General features: G+C 30.6%; 1 protein-coding gene across 7 annotated transcripts in view; it reads right to left on the bottom strand.

Annotated features, from left to right (window-relative positions):
- LOC118190443 (uncharacterized) overlaps positions 1–13,589 on the bottom strand; it is a 495,778-nt gene that overhangs the window by 115,972 nt on the left and 366,217 nt on the right. Inside the window, exon 1 of one of the 7 annotated variants that reach the window (XM_035361150.2) lies at positions 10,926–11,127. The exons of the other annotated variants lie outside the window; for them this stretch is intronic. The gene's annotated coding sequence lies outside the window, so the exon portion shown is untranslated. Of the gene's footprint in view, positions 1–10,925; positions 11,128–13,589 lie in introns of those variants that run through there. 7 annotated transcript variants of the gene reach the window in all.

Here is a 13,589-nt window from a genome sequence, read left to right as displayed (position 1 = left end):
GTTTCTGATGTATTTCATTAGACATTTTTTACTTAAAAAAAGTATTTTTATTTACTTTTTAAGCATTATAATTAAGAGTTTTATTTTAGTTATATTAATGGAAGTTTATAAGTTTTTTATTGTATGTAGATTGTAAATAATAATTTTTAAAGCATTTTGTAAAGGTAAATGGCGATTATCACTATCCACTATCTTGAAAGCAATAGTCGGTAATAAAGTGAAGATGTTCGTTATAAGGCAAATAGGCGATGCCCAGCACCTGCTTGCCATTCCTTCATTACAGCCTGCTTCCTTCTTTTTCAAAAGTTATTTGAAAATGTTTCCAAATGTGATAGTAAGGAGAAGGCGGACAAAGAGATGCCGAACGTACGCGTCAGTCTGGCGTTTGAAACAAAATCTATATCAACAGCTTTCAGTGTAAAAGTGAAACCTTGGATTACGAATTTACTTCGTTCCTGGAAGTCGTTCGTTAACCGAACTGTTAAAAATAAAGAACTGTTAAATTAACACACCATGGGGAAAATTAATTCATTCGTTAACAGAAACAATTTTTACCATAGGCATTACTGTAAATGAATTAATTCATTCATGGATTACATACGATGGCTTATTTAACATTTACAAGAGTACTTCGCGCATAATTTCACAACTTAAAACCAACAGAATTCATTAAATATAAAACAAAAAAATATAAACACACTATTAAACAGATAAGACAGACAAAAACTGAATTCTACTGATTCTTACGAACAAGAGTGGGCAGCATAAGTATAAAATGATGGGGAAGATGTTACCGTTTGAATGAGGTGTCCCCTTTCATAAAAACATCAAGCAGCTGTGTTTAGGAACATCATCTTATACATTTTCTTTCTCTTTACCACTCAAACTCTGTTTGAGACTCGTTAAGCCTTCGTTGCACACAAATTTTATCCAAAACGATTTACTGCTATCTATGTTTTAAAATGCTTCTAAAAAGGAGACATGGTATTTTCAATGAAAATGCTTATATTGTAGTTTGCCATTGCGTTTATCAGGGTGATAACGTTAGGTGAAAACTTTACATCTCACCTCCATTTTGCACAAATTTCGCGAATTTGAAAACTAGAATTTTCTTTCTTCATTATTATTTCTAAAGATATTTCTCCCACAATCGCCTTTTGTTGATGTTTCTCAAATTTTCGTATTTCTTTCTTGTTGAATTTATTTTTATAGTCCTAAAGTAACTTCTTTCCGTTTTCATTCCTAATTCACAGAAACTTCCTAATTCATGGCTTTAATCAGAAACACAGCATCATAGATTATCATAAGTCTTAAATGTCAAAGCGTCAAAGGGCTCAAGGTCTCTGCCGGCAATACAATCTGGCAATAATTTCACAATCTAGCAATAAGGCTGAATTCGTGATCTTGAAAGTCACTTAGTGACTAGCTTTGTTAATGACAGTTAAGCAATGGAAAATATTAAAATAACGTTTCCAGAAGGTTCTGAGTGATTATTATGTGGCACAGGTTTCTTCAAAACACCTTTGAAAGTAATATACTGAGGAAATGAATATTCGCAACTGGAGACACCCTTCGTCATCCGAGGCATTTTTATTCAAATCATTTTTTACGGACCGAATTTTTTGTAAAGTAAGGAGCTTGCGATCCGAGGTTCCCTTATATTTCATATGGTAATAAATAAACTGTGCATATAAGGCGAGAGCTGCAGTTCTAATTATTCTTTCGAATACTTCAATATTTTTTGTTTCGTTCACCCCAAATTATCGATTTACTATTTTGATGTGTTGAATATTAGACACAGATTAAACACAGCACTATATTTTTTTTAAAAAATCTTTATTTAGGAATAATACATAACATTTTAGAACCCGTTTTGGAGACTGTACAAGGTATTTCGAAATGTGCGCAGTGTCCCCTCAAAGGCTTAAAAACAAGAATTAAGAATAAGAAATTCTTAACATGTCAGTTACTTTTCCTCATTCCAACATAGACACCAGCATATTAACAGAATATAAATATATAATTAGCATCTGAAAGTTTTAAGTCACAAAAAAAGTGTCATTTAATCACAACGGACATAATTTCCGGACAGCTAGAACCAGTTTATTTTACCCCCTCCCTTGCATCAGTCAATGTGACCTTGTAGTTAGCTGTTATATAACAATTTTTTTGTCAAAAGAAATTATGAAGATAAACGTTGTAACGCCATTGTTGAAATGTCACCGTCATTTCAGCGCACGGTGAATAACATATTATTCTTGAATCCAATAACTGGTTAACATTCTTTTCAATAGGTAGTAGTACAGTAAAGCTAGAAGATTTTATAATATCATGCCCAATATTTTACTATTATTTAATCAAATCTCTTAACGCATTAACGATTTATTCAAAATTTTCTCAAGCAAGCAAATAATGGAAAGTCTAGATAATTTGACATTCTCCATTTATGATAGATTTTAAAACCGCTTATGATTCAGTTAACAAAAAAAAAAAAAAAAATATTTATTTTATGAGAACATTTAACATCCCTAAAAATCTTGTTAAATTTCTTGCCATTAACTTAACACAGACTACACTTAAGAGTACAGATGGAAACTAATTTTTCAGAACCTGTTCCTTTTACAAATGGTTAGAGGTAGGACAATGCTTTGGCTTGTCTCCTCTTTTATTTAGCTCCTCAAAAAATCATTAATGATTCAAAAATAAATACTAGGCGAAATAACTTTTAACAAATCAGTTCAAATCTTAGCATTTGCGAACGATATTGAAATCATTGCTAGATGAGATGGCTAGACTGTCTGGACAGAACTTAACGGTCATTAATGCCAACAACAGAACAACCTAGAATAAAATTTTTAAGAAGGCCAGGAGCCATCATAGGCTGTCGAGTCACCGAAGACGGGGAAGAAATTTATTCGAATATCACATTATTTGTAGAACTAAGGTCCATTAAGGGGGCTCATACACCTTAAACCATTTATGAGCTTCGAATTATGTGACTGTTGCAAGAATTGAGTATTTTATTTATTTTAAAAGTAATTACCTCCAACTTTTTATAGCTGACTATATAATATAGCTGCTTTGGAAACTAGTAACCAGAAAGTTTGTGTTGCCACAAATATTTTTGTAATTTAATCCGCTTTGTAACAAAATTTTTCGTCATTTTTCCACCTTGTGCGCATATTTTCAAAATGGCTAATGGTACATACTTAAAATTTAATGGAATACTTTATATGGGCACTATTTTCTAAACCAAAAATCTGATGAATATTTTAATATTAAAAAATTTTATGCACAAAAACATTACAGATTTTTTCAATAAAATATATTTTATAAACTCAACTCCAAATAAAATAAAAATCTAACATGAAATTCTCAGTTTTTTTGGTTTACAGTAGTTTCCAAATGTTATAAAAGCTATATATAAACTATGGAATTAAATAATGCAACAGATAATTTTAAACTGTGCGCGCAAAGTGGAAACATGACGAAAATTTTTGTCACAAAGTGGATTAAATTATAAAATTTGTGGCAACACAAACTTTCTGGTTACGATTTGAGAAAGCAGCTATATTATGTAGTCATCCATAAAAAGTTGGAAGTAATTGCTTTTAAAATAAATAAGTTATCTCAATTCTTGCAACAGTCACATATTCGAAGATCATAAAGGGTTTAAGGTGTATGAGACCCCTTAATGATTGAGTGGTTGAAGCCACAAAAACACGGAGGAAGGAACAGAAGTAAACACCGTTTTTCTCCGCGATTAAAGCAGTGCTTTTCAAGCTTTTGATAATCGTGTGTGATACGATCTCAAGAGTCGTATAATATATTCAAAACATTCCACAAGAACAATTATTTAGATCGATTTTTCTATTTTGTCAAACAGCAGCCAACCACAATGTAAAACAGCCAATATAAAACAACCAATAATATATTCAAAACATTCCAAAAGAACAATTATTTAGATCGATTTTTCTATTTTGTCAAATAGTCAACCACAATATAAAACAGCCAATATAAAACAACCAATCACAACGTATTACTTTGGTATTCCTATGTAAAAGAGGTATCTAGCTCTCCTTTACAAATTATGGTTGATGATGGGGAATACGATGCTGATAGCTAACTGACTGATTGTTGAAAACAAACCATTTGACACAGTTGATCGTCAAAAACAAATGGATCTATGATAACAGCTAACGTAATCATTAATGTGTCGATATCTGGCGTTTCCCCGTCAACTTGGTTACATTCTGGAAGTTTCTAGAAAGCATACTTTCAAGATACTAGGAGCAGGTTTTCTAGCTTACTGTGCCACTGAGTGTTATTACCCTTCAGTGTACTGCCCTTGAGTATATTTTCGCAATTTGTGGTACTTGTGTCATACAAGCATTGTGTTTACCTTGTATTCAGGATAATTTCAGTTTATTTCTCTATTCGTCTCAAATTTTTTCCGTAGTTTCTCTTACCTGTAAAAACCATTTACGCCTTAAAAAAAAAAAGCTTTCCTCTTTATTTCCTGGCTACTTAAGGATATCTTGACTAACCCCCACAAGAGATAGCAATATGTTAAAGCAATGGCTTGAAGCTAAAAATGAAGACTGAAATGAAACAATGCAATTGTCCGCGACTAAATAGTTAATTTTATAGAAACTTAGATATGTTTAAGAAAAATATAAACGGTCGAATGTTTAACTCATAAAGGAAAAAATGCAGAGACTATTTCAGATAAGCAGTTGAAATACAGCTAAAATTTCAGACCTATTTCTTAAACCATTATTTTGATACGTAATGTGAATTTCATCCATAGTTCACACAGACATGGTTGTATATCTTTATTTTTTATGCACAATTTGTTTCTCATATTTGATTTTTTTTGTTTACGCGATTTATTGATTGAAATGCTTAAACGGGTTTTCAATTTTAAAATTAAATGCAACTCCTTTGCTTAAAGTATAGATTCGTGCATTGGAAAACCTCATTTTTCATTGTAAGCGGGTTCTATTTTTATATCACCCCCCCTGCATTATATAGAGGATGTAGTTTTAGTAATTGAAAGAAAGAAATTATTGCATAAACGCTTTAAAATGTAAGTATGCACTTTATGTTATTTTTATAAATGCTTCCAACTACCAACATTGCAAGAAAATGCTTAATTCTATTCTAGTAAAGCAAAGGGACCTCACCGATTCTCGATAATAAATTTTTTGTATATTTGAAACAATTTCTAAAACTACTTCTTTTCATACATACATGAAGCAATTTATATTTGCCTCATTAAAATGTTATTTTCTTTTATTAATTTTGTATATTTGAAATAAATTCTAAAAATGCCTTACAAACTCTCCTTTTAAAGGGCGACTCGGGATTAGGGGACCCAATCCCCAAATCCGGATAGTGGAGAAACATCACCATCCACCATTTTTAGTTCGGGCACCATTGTAGAGACATTAAGTATTTTTTGAAAGCAGAAGAGAACAGAAATACCTTACAGACCAAAGCAAAATTAACAATACAATTCTTCAGAATTTATTTTGAGAACACATTAGCTTGAAATGATGAGAAAAATTCTGAATTTTATACTCTGAAGCTAACTACGCTTTAAGTGCTTTTCTAATTCAGCAAAAGAAATACTTATTTTTTATATTCTTACGCATACTTTCGCTTTCTTTCACTAACATCTTCCTATCAGTGTAAGAATTCAGGACTTCACTAGTTTATTAGAATCTAACAATAATCCGAGAAGAATTACACGTATTACAATTCCATATTCTCCTAATCCACATACTAATGGATAAGTGAGCCTTATGTCTGTAGACTAAGCAAAAATAACAATACAGCTTTTTCAAACTGAGAATGGGGAAGGCAAGTAAGGATTTTATGAACTCCTACAAGCTTTGTGAAAGATTACTTTCGAAGAATCAATCAGACTGAAAATTGTGGATAAAGAGAGATTTGGCTAACACTAGGAAAGATTTAAGCTTCTTTAGTATAAGGTAATAGTCACATATGTACGCTCAAAGATTTCAAGCTGCACCATCAGTAATACTTTTAAAAATGTGCTTAAAATCTTTTAATGCCAGAAAGCTGTAGTATTATTTACACTTCTCGAGGGAATTCGCTATCGACATAAAAGTAGGAAGATGTTCCAATTAACGCAGCGTAAAACCTTTTATTTCCCATTATTACAGTATTTATTACTTTAGAAAGCAAAGACATTAAATTGATGTGAACTTCTGAATAACATATCGATACTTTCCCACTGTATGAAAGCTTATTAATAGTTACATCATTAGTATAATAAGCAGGAAAAGTTTTTAATGCCATGTATGATGTGTCTTATCCCAGATTCGGTTTGGAAAACTGAAAACTGGGGCTAAATTCTGTTACGAAGCCCCCTTTTTTTTTCAGGATAGTAGACATCTATGATGCAAATTACATTTCGTGTAATGTATGACACAAAATAACCTTATATAGGTCAACATTTTTCGTTCAAAGTTTATTAAAAAAACATTTTCTTCTTTTTATAAACTGCGTTTAGATTAGTGTGCACTGTACAAAACTGCTTATACATTTTAAATTGAAAGCGTGTTTTTTCCGAAGGGGGCTGAAAAAAAAAAGAAAAAGGATGCATTCTAATTGATTTTAGTGCAAAACTAAATTAAATTATTGAGATATAATCATATTCATGTAATTTATTTTTTTATGACTGCAATAATTCCACGATAAAATATAGGAATAAACTTGCGATTCGTTCGTATGTGGAAGAAATTATTTATTTGGCGTGCCATATGTGGTTATTTTTTCCCAGATTATTATAAAACATAAGTTTTGAATTGTTTGATGAATCATGTCATCTCATTCGCTATAAATCATTATTTAATAGTTTATAGTTTTTATAGTTTTAATGAAAATGAATGGAGTTACTTATTATACATTATTTCTGAGTAACTGTAATCATTAATTTTATAAGATAAAACTACAAATTATAATAATTAATTTTGTATTTTTAAAACTTGAATAAATGCTTAACATTTTACATATATTAATACTAGGATTTGAAGCGTAGTATTTAATATACATAGAAGGATTTGGAGCCTACTGCCTAGAAAGCGAACGCTTGGCACATGTGCACCATTTGTCCTTACGGAAATCAAGCCGCGATCTATTTTACTCTAAACATAACTTCTCAACTTAACTTCTTGTTAACTAAGTATTTTGTAATAATAATAGCATTATATAGACCTTCTGTTTAATTCTATGCAAGAAATTACGGTTACTTTACATGTTTCCTAAATTTTATTCAAATGGTGACAACTTAAATTTTTCAGACGGCATTAGCAGCTATTATTTTTATTAAAAAAAAGAAAACAGAAATATTTGGTGCAGTGTTTATTAATTTATATTTCAATAAATCTGGGTTATTAGAATCCCAAATTTTTATATTTCTTATTTAATTTACATAAAACACGAATGTATAAGTAAATATTTCTTAATATCATTAAATAAAATTACATTTCTGCTGGCTCGTATGTTTACGTTGCAAGGCTTAATAATTACACCTCTCCAATATCAAGTTCAAATCGGAACAACCAAACAGCAGGTTTTACTGTTATTATCACTGAAAGCAAGTTTTGGTTACTCTTGTTATTGACAGCAAGTTTTACATAATACTATATTAAAAGAATGGAAAGTTCTAGAAAATGAAGAAATCTCAGATCATGATTTAATATATTTTAAAATACATCATTGTATTTTGTCATTGTGGATTGTCACATCAGTCACTTCAGAAATAAATGCAGAATAAAAACTCAAGAAACAAGGAACAAATTAGAAATAGATGATTTAGCCTCAAAAATACTTATCCCCATTCAAAGACATTGCGAAACAACGTTTAAAGTTAAAACTACTACTAATATTTATAAAGTTAACTGGTGGACTAAAAGTCTTATAAGTGAAAGAAATAAAACAACAGCATTAAAAATACAAATGAAAAAAATAATGCATATCAAATATTTTCAAAGCAAAGAGCAATAGCTATTGAAAAAAAAAGAATGCAGTATTTCTAGATGATAACTTAGAAAAAAACTGCTGAAGAACAGAAACAAAAAAGGCAAGACTATTTAGCTTCATATACTAAAGATGACTTTCCATTTACTAAGCTTGAAGTAATGAAAATCATAAAAATATCTCTCCTAAAAAAGCATCCTGCCCTGACAGCACTGACAATCAAGTGATAAAAATCGCCCATCAGCATTTTCTTCCATTAATATAGAAGTCTTTAACAAATGTCTTCAATACAGAACATACCTTCAATGCTTCAAAGTAGGATAAATTGTTTTATTCAATAAAAAAGGACAAGATCCTTCTAATCCATCATCATATTATAGACCAATAAACGTTCTATCCGCACTAGGAAAAGTTCTAGAAAAGCCCCAAGAAATCGTCTTAGACATCATCAAAAAGTCAAGAATAAAATCAATAAACTTCAGTTTGGATTTACACCTAATGAAAGCACCATAAATGTAATAGAGGAAGCACTTAAACAAGTTGCTAATAACAAAGCCCATGAACTTAAATGTGTTTAGTGTGTTTAGACCTCAAAAAGGTCTTTGACTGAAAAAAAAAAAAAAAAAAAACTCAAAAAGGCTTTTTGAAGGTGGACGTAGTTACTGACCACATTCAAATTAAATATCCTACGAACATATTTGAAATATTTCAAAGCTACTTCTCCAATGGAAAAAAAATTATTCCTGCAAATAATAAAATTACAGGCATAATATGAAAAGGGAGATGTCCACAGGGTTTTTCTCTTAGTGCGGATTTTTGGAATCTCACACTTAACAAAATTCAATATTAATCGCCTTTTCATACAAATGTATTGTACAGATGATACATCGTTTATAATTAATGGACATTTAAGATTAATTTTGGAAAACAACGTCAATTTACAAAAATTTAATGATCTCTGTAAAATTTAGAAACTCACAATATCACAAGAAAAATCACAAGGTATTATTTTTCATGAGTCGTCCCAAAAAATAACAAGATTACTAAAATGCCATGCAAACAACAACAGAATTAAAATATTGAAGTATATCAAATATCTGTAAATTATTATTGACAATAAACTAAATTCCAAAGAATATCTTCAACAATTCAAAAAGACAACTTTGAACATTGCGAACAATCTAAGAAAAATCCAAGGCATTGGATGGAAAATCTCCAAATACCAAAATTAATCTACAGTACAGTTATAGAAAAAATAGTATTGTGTGGTAGTGCAGCAACTTGGGCTCACTCAATGACAATAAGAAAACAAAACCAACTACAGCTTGTACAAAGAAAAACCTTTCCTCCTAAATATTCCAAAGGATACTGAACAACTTCTAACGCTGCAAAGTACCAAATAACAAACAGTATTCCATTATTCATAACTGCAGATCAAGAATATACAAAAAACTTCAATCCTAACAACTGAACAAAATTGTAAATTTAATAATGAAATAATAACTGCTAATTCCTATTCCTGGCCAGTACACCCTTATATAAGGCATCTAGTTAGTAAAAATAACTTTACATTCCGTATAAAATACAATAAATGTCGCATCTAGTTAGTAAAAATAACTTTACATTCCGTATAAAATACAATAAATGTCAAAATGTTTTCCCCAAAATATACACTGATGGTTCTAGCATCAACAATGGAAAATTATGTGCAATTAAAATATGTTAAAACAATCTGAATCACAAGATTTTAAACATCAAACCTGACAAAGAAAACAATGTTTTTCAATAAGAAATCTACGCAAGTCTTCAAGTATTCGAGCAAAGCATAACGAAGTATTTCTCAAATGCGTAGATCCATGCTGACTGTTTATCTTGCAATGCACGCCATCGCTAATACAAGCAATAAATCATACTTACTCAAGAAATTCGACATAAATCTTCTAAAGTCTAGGGTAACATTTTGCAGAATATTGATAAACGCTAATACTGGACACAAAGGCAATGAGTAGGCTGATCAGTTAGGCAAAAAAGAAGGCCAAAGTTTATCTGCTACAAAACTTTATATTCCATGGCCAGTTTCACACATAAAACCAAAATTACGAATTGCTAAACATGTATGGCAACAATGATGAGATACCACCGACAGAGAAACAACAGCATACAACCAATTACCAAAAATTCCATAATACTGCCAAAAAAAAAAAAAAAACCATGATTCATCACTAGACACAACAACACCTTTCCCATGTAGTTATATGAAAATAATATAAATTATCCACAGAGTTTTGTTTATGTGATTTTTCACTATATTTTTCATATCATGTACAACTTCATTATATCGAAAAAAAAACAGCTTACAGCGGAAACTTTTAACTTTTCTAAGACTTGTAATAATAAACAAACATACCAGAAATAAAATTGCAAAAATTATGGATTTCCTATGTGGTAGAGACCAAGAACATTGCAGCTTGAGTTAATTACAACGAACCATTGTGATTACCATGAACGGCATTTCTTATAACTAATTTATGACACTGAATGCTATATGAATATGTTGTCATCTGTTTGTTGAAAGAATGTCGGCCATATGGATATGTTGTGTATGATTACAAGCAGTGTATGAGGTCACTGCCCAGTCACTTGTGGCAAATATTGAGTGGCTTCTGCACTTAACCTATCTACCTACGATTATTATTTTTGCATCGTCAATGTATTAAAAGGAAGTGCGAAAACGACGGCACAGGTAGAAATAAACGTTCATACAATTGAGTTTAATCTACGTTGCAGGGCATATGTTTAACGCACATTGATACTGTGGAGCAAAATTTTCAAGAAGATTTGAAACTGCACAAAAAACTGATAAAGTTTAATGCAATGCCCCATTATGCAAATTGAAAAATAGTAGTCGAACTTACCTATGCATTTCATGCGAAAGCCATAGTCTCAATTACATCCAAAGCAATACACAAAATGGTTTAGCAATTAGCACACACTATTACATTCGTGTAATAATAATTCAACACGACAACGTACAAGCTCTATAGAATTTTTCAAAATGCTTCACATAACATATTTGTAAAATTCAAACGCGTTTGCTACATACACACACATGATCTTCATCTCATGAAAGCAAGCAAATGAATGATGCTGCATACAAAGCTAACCTTCACGCAGCCAGAAAAAATAAACAAACTCACAAAATACTGAAGAGGAAATAAGAATCGCATATTTCAAAGAATAAGATAAAGCGATATATATGCAGATAAATTCATGAAACATGGTCCAGAAACGGGACTTCAAATTGACCTTGAATCTTATCGAAGATGTAGATGATGTGCTCGTTGCTTCATCTCTGCAGCATTCTAAATGTAAGTAAATGCAGATTCTCAGTTGTATTTGATGGTACAGTTATTAGATCTGCATAATTAACGTAATTTTATAACAGACAGTATCAATTTTGCAATACCCCTTCCTTGATTCATATTTTTAAATAATAATAATAACAAAGTAGCCTTGAAAGAAGAGTTTTCATAAATATTCCAATTCACTGTAAATAAAAATCATTTTTAAATTTTTGGATCTTTATATACAGATTGGTATAACTATCAGTTTTTCCTGACATTTGTTCTTAATTTCATTTTAAAAATTACAGTAATAAACAACAACAAAGTAATTTTAATTAAACCCCTTCTTCGTAACGAAAGAGGTATGATTTTCTTTTTTCCACGCTAGTATGTAAGTCCTACTGCATCCGCTGCTTTTATTATAAAAGACTTACTGCACTTAAAATCAACCTTGACAACTGAAAACATACACACTGTAATTTGTAAGTTTGTAAGTTTTACAAAACAAGCGCTAATTGAAAATAGGCCATTATAATGAAATACAAAAATGTAGACAACTCCATTACTATCTTTCCCAAGACCATAACTGTAGCATACATAAGGGCTATTCGGACCAAAGTAATATGCAGAAGGAATATTTAAATGGAAAATCTTCTTCGAAATTGTACGTGATACTATGCAGTATAGGAAGAGTATTTATTCATAGCTCTATCTTTTCTCCATTAAGTAGATTAAGATAATTCAGATTAAATAAAATTTAGTAAGAAACATTATACTGAAAATCACTAAGGGAGGAAAACGAATTTGCGCAATTTTAATTTCGTTACCTGAATAAATTTCATTAATATCTGTAAATATAACCTTAGCAAATGTAAGAATTAAAAAATGCGAGATACACCGTGATCTGCCAGGAGACCGGGATATGCGATGAAAAACCGGAAAGTTTCCTGTTATGCGTATATAAAATAATCAGACCAAATTCAGAGGAAAATATATTAACAAGTAAAATATATTTTTACAATTTTGACTGTGAACATTTTTTACACTTTCCTGAAACAGCACATTTTAGGATAGTATTCTACGTACCTCAGAGCATACTCTACTTCTTCCCGTGCTGCTTACAAAAATAAAATGTAGCTTGGCAAACCCGTCGAAAACAGGGAATATTTTTAACACGTTAAGTCAGCAGAATGATGATATAACGGTTGCATAACAGAATGCGTAAGTAAAGACAGTAAAGAATAGGAAACGTGTTTCAGCGTGTGTAGATAGATGGAGACAGGCGAATAAATAAGCTTAGTTTCCTCCAATAATTCAAGCGTATGTTTTTCATTACTAATTTTATTTTAATTTGTGCTTTTTTTCCTATAATGGCATTGAGTCAAATAATTATTGCACTGTCTTAGTTCAGTTTTTCTTTAAATACAATATTTTTCATCAGGAATAACTATCATTTTTATTTCTTTATCATTTGCATTTATTATGATTTTCAAAGCAATGAAATCTGCGCTATAAATTTCTTTCTTTTTGATGATAAACAATTTAATACATTTATCACAATTTCACGTTTAAAAATAACATTGAGTCCGGCGTATCTAAAAATTGGAAATAAAATAGTGACATTTGTTTTAAGATAACCAATCACTACCCTCAGAGACCGCTAATGCGCCCCACCCAGAAAAACAACAAAAGACGGCTAAGTGGAGGATAACACTAAATTTCAAAATCAGACCTAGTTGCATGATTATTAGTGGACATGATTGTGTATTTACATTAATCATTCAAAAGAAGAACAAAACAAGTTTCGATACTTCAATGCATAAATTCATGGAAAATTAAAGAAGTTTATTATGTAGCTAAATACACAAATATTAAAATGACTTCGAGGAAACTTTTAAGGGATGAATTGCATACAAGCAATTCGAACAATATTTAAATTAGAATATAAATAAAACTTGATATTTCTCTAACAATATTAAGTACTGCTTATATTTGCTACGTTAAAGCATGGAAAACGTTTTTCGCTATTTAATGTACCATAAATAAAAATAACCGTCTTTTCCTCCAGCTGCTTCACCTTTGAAGTTTTATGCTGAATACACAGCATTGACAGAAGCCTGAGCGTGTAAACGTTTTTTTGCATGCGCGTGTAAATGATAACAAAGAATTGAACTAACATAGTAATATGAGTAGCAGGTGCACTGTGATGTAACTGCAGTAAAATAAAAATAAAAC

This window comes from Stegodyphus dumicola, chromosome 2 (assembly GCF_044657685.1).
Source record: "Stegodyphus dumicola isolate Sdum_Otavi_A_Nest chromosome 2, ASM4465768v1".
In the NCBI taxonomy this organism is placed as follows: domain Eukaryota; kingdom Metazoa; phylum Arthropoda; class Arachnida; order Araneae; family Eresidae; genus Stegodyphus; species Stegodyphus dumicola.
Note: the sequence above shows the minus strand (reverse complement) of the source record. Positions and strands in the feature narration are given on the sequence as shown.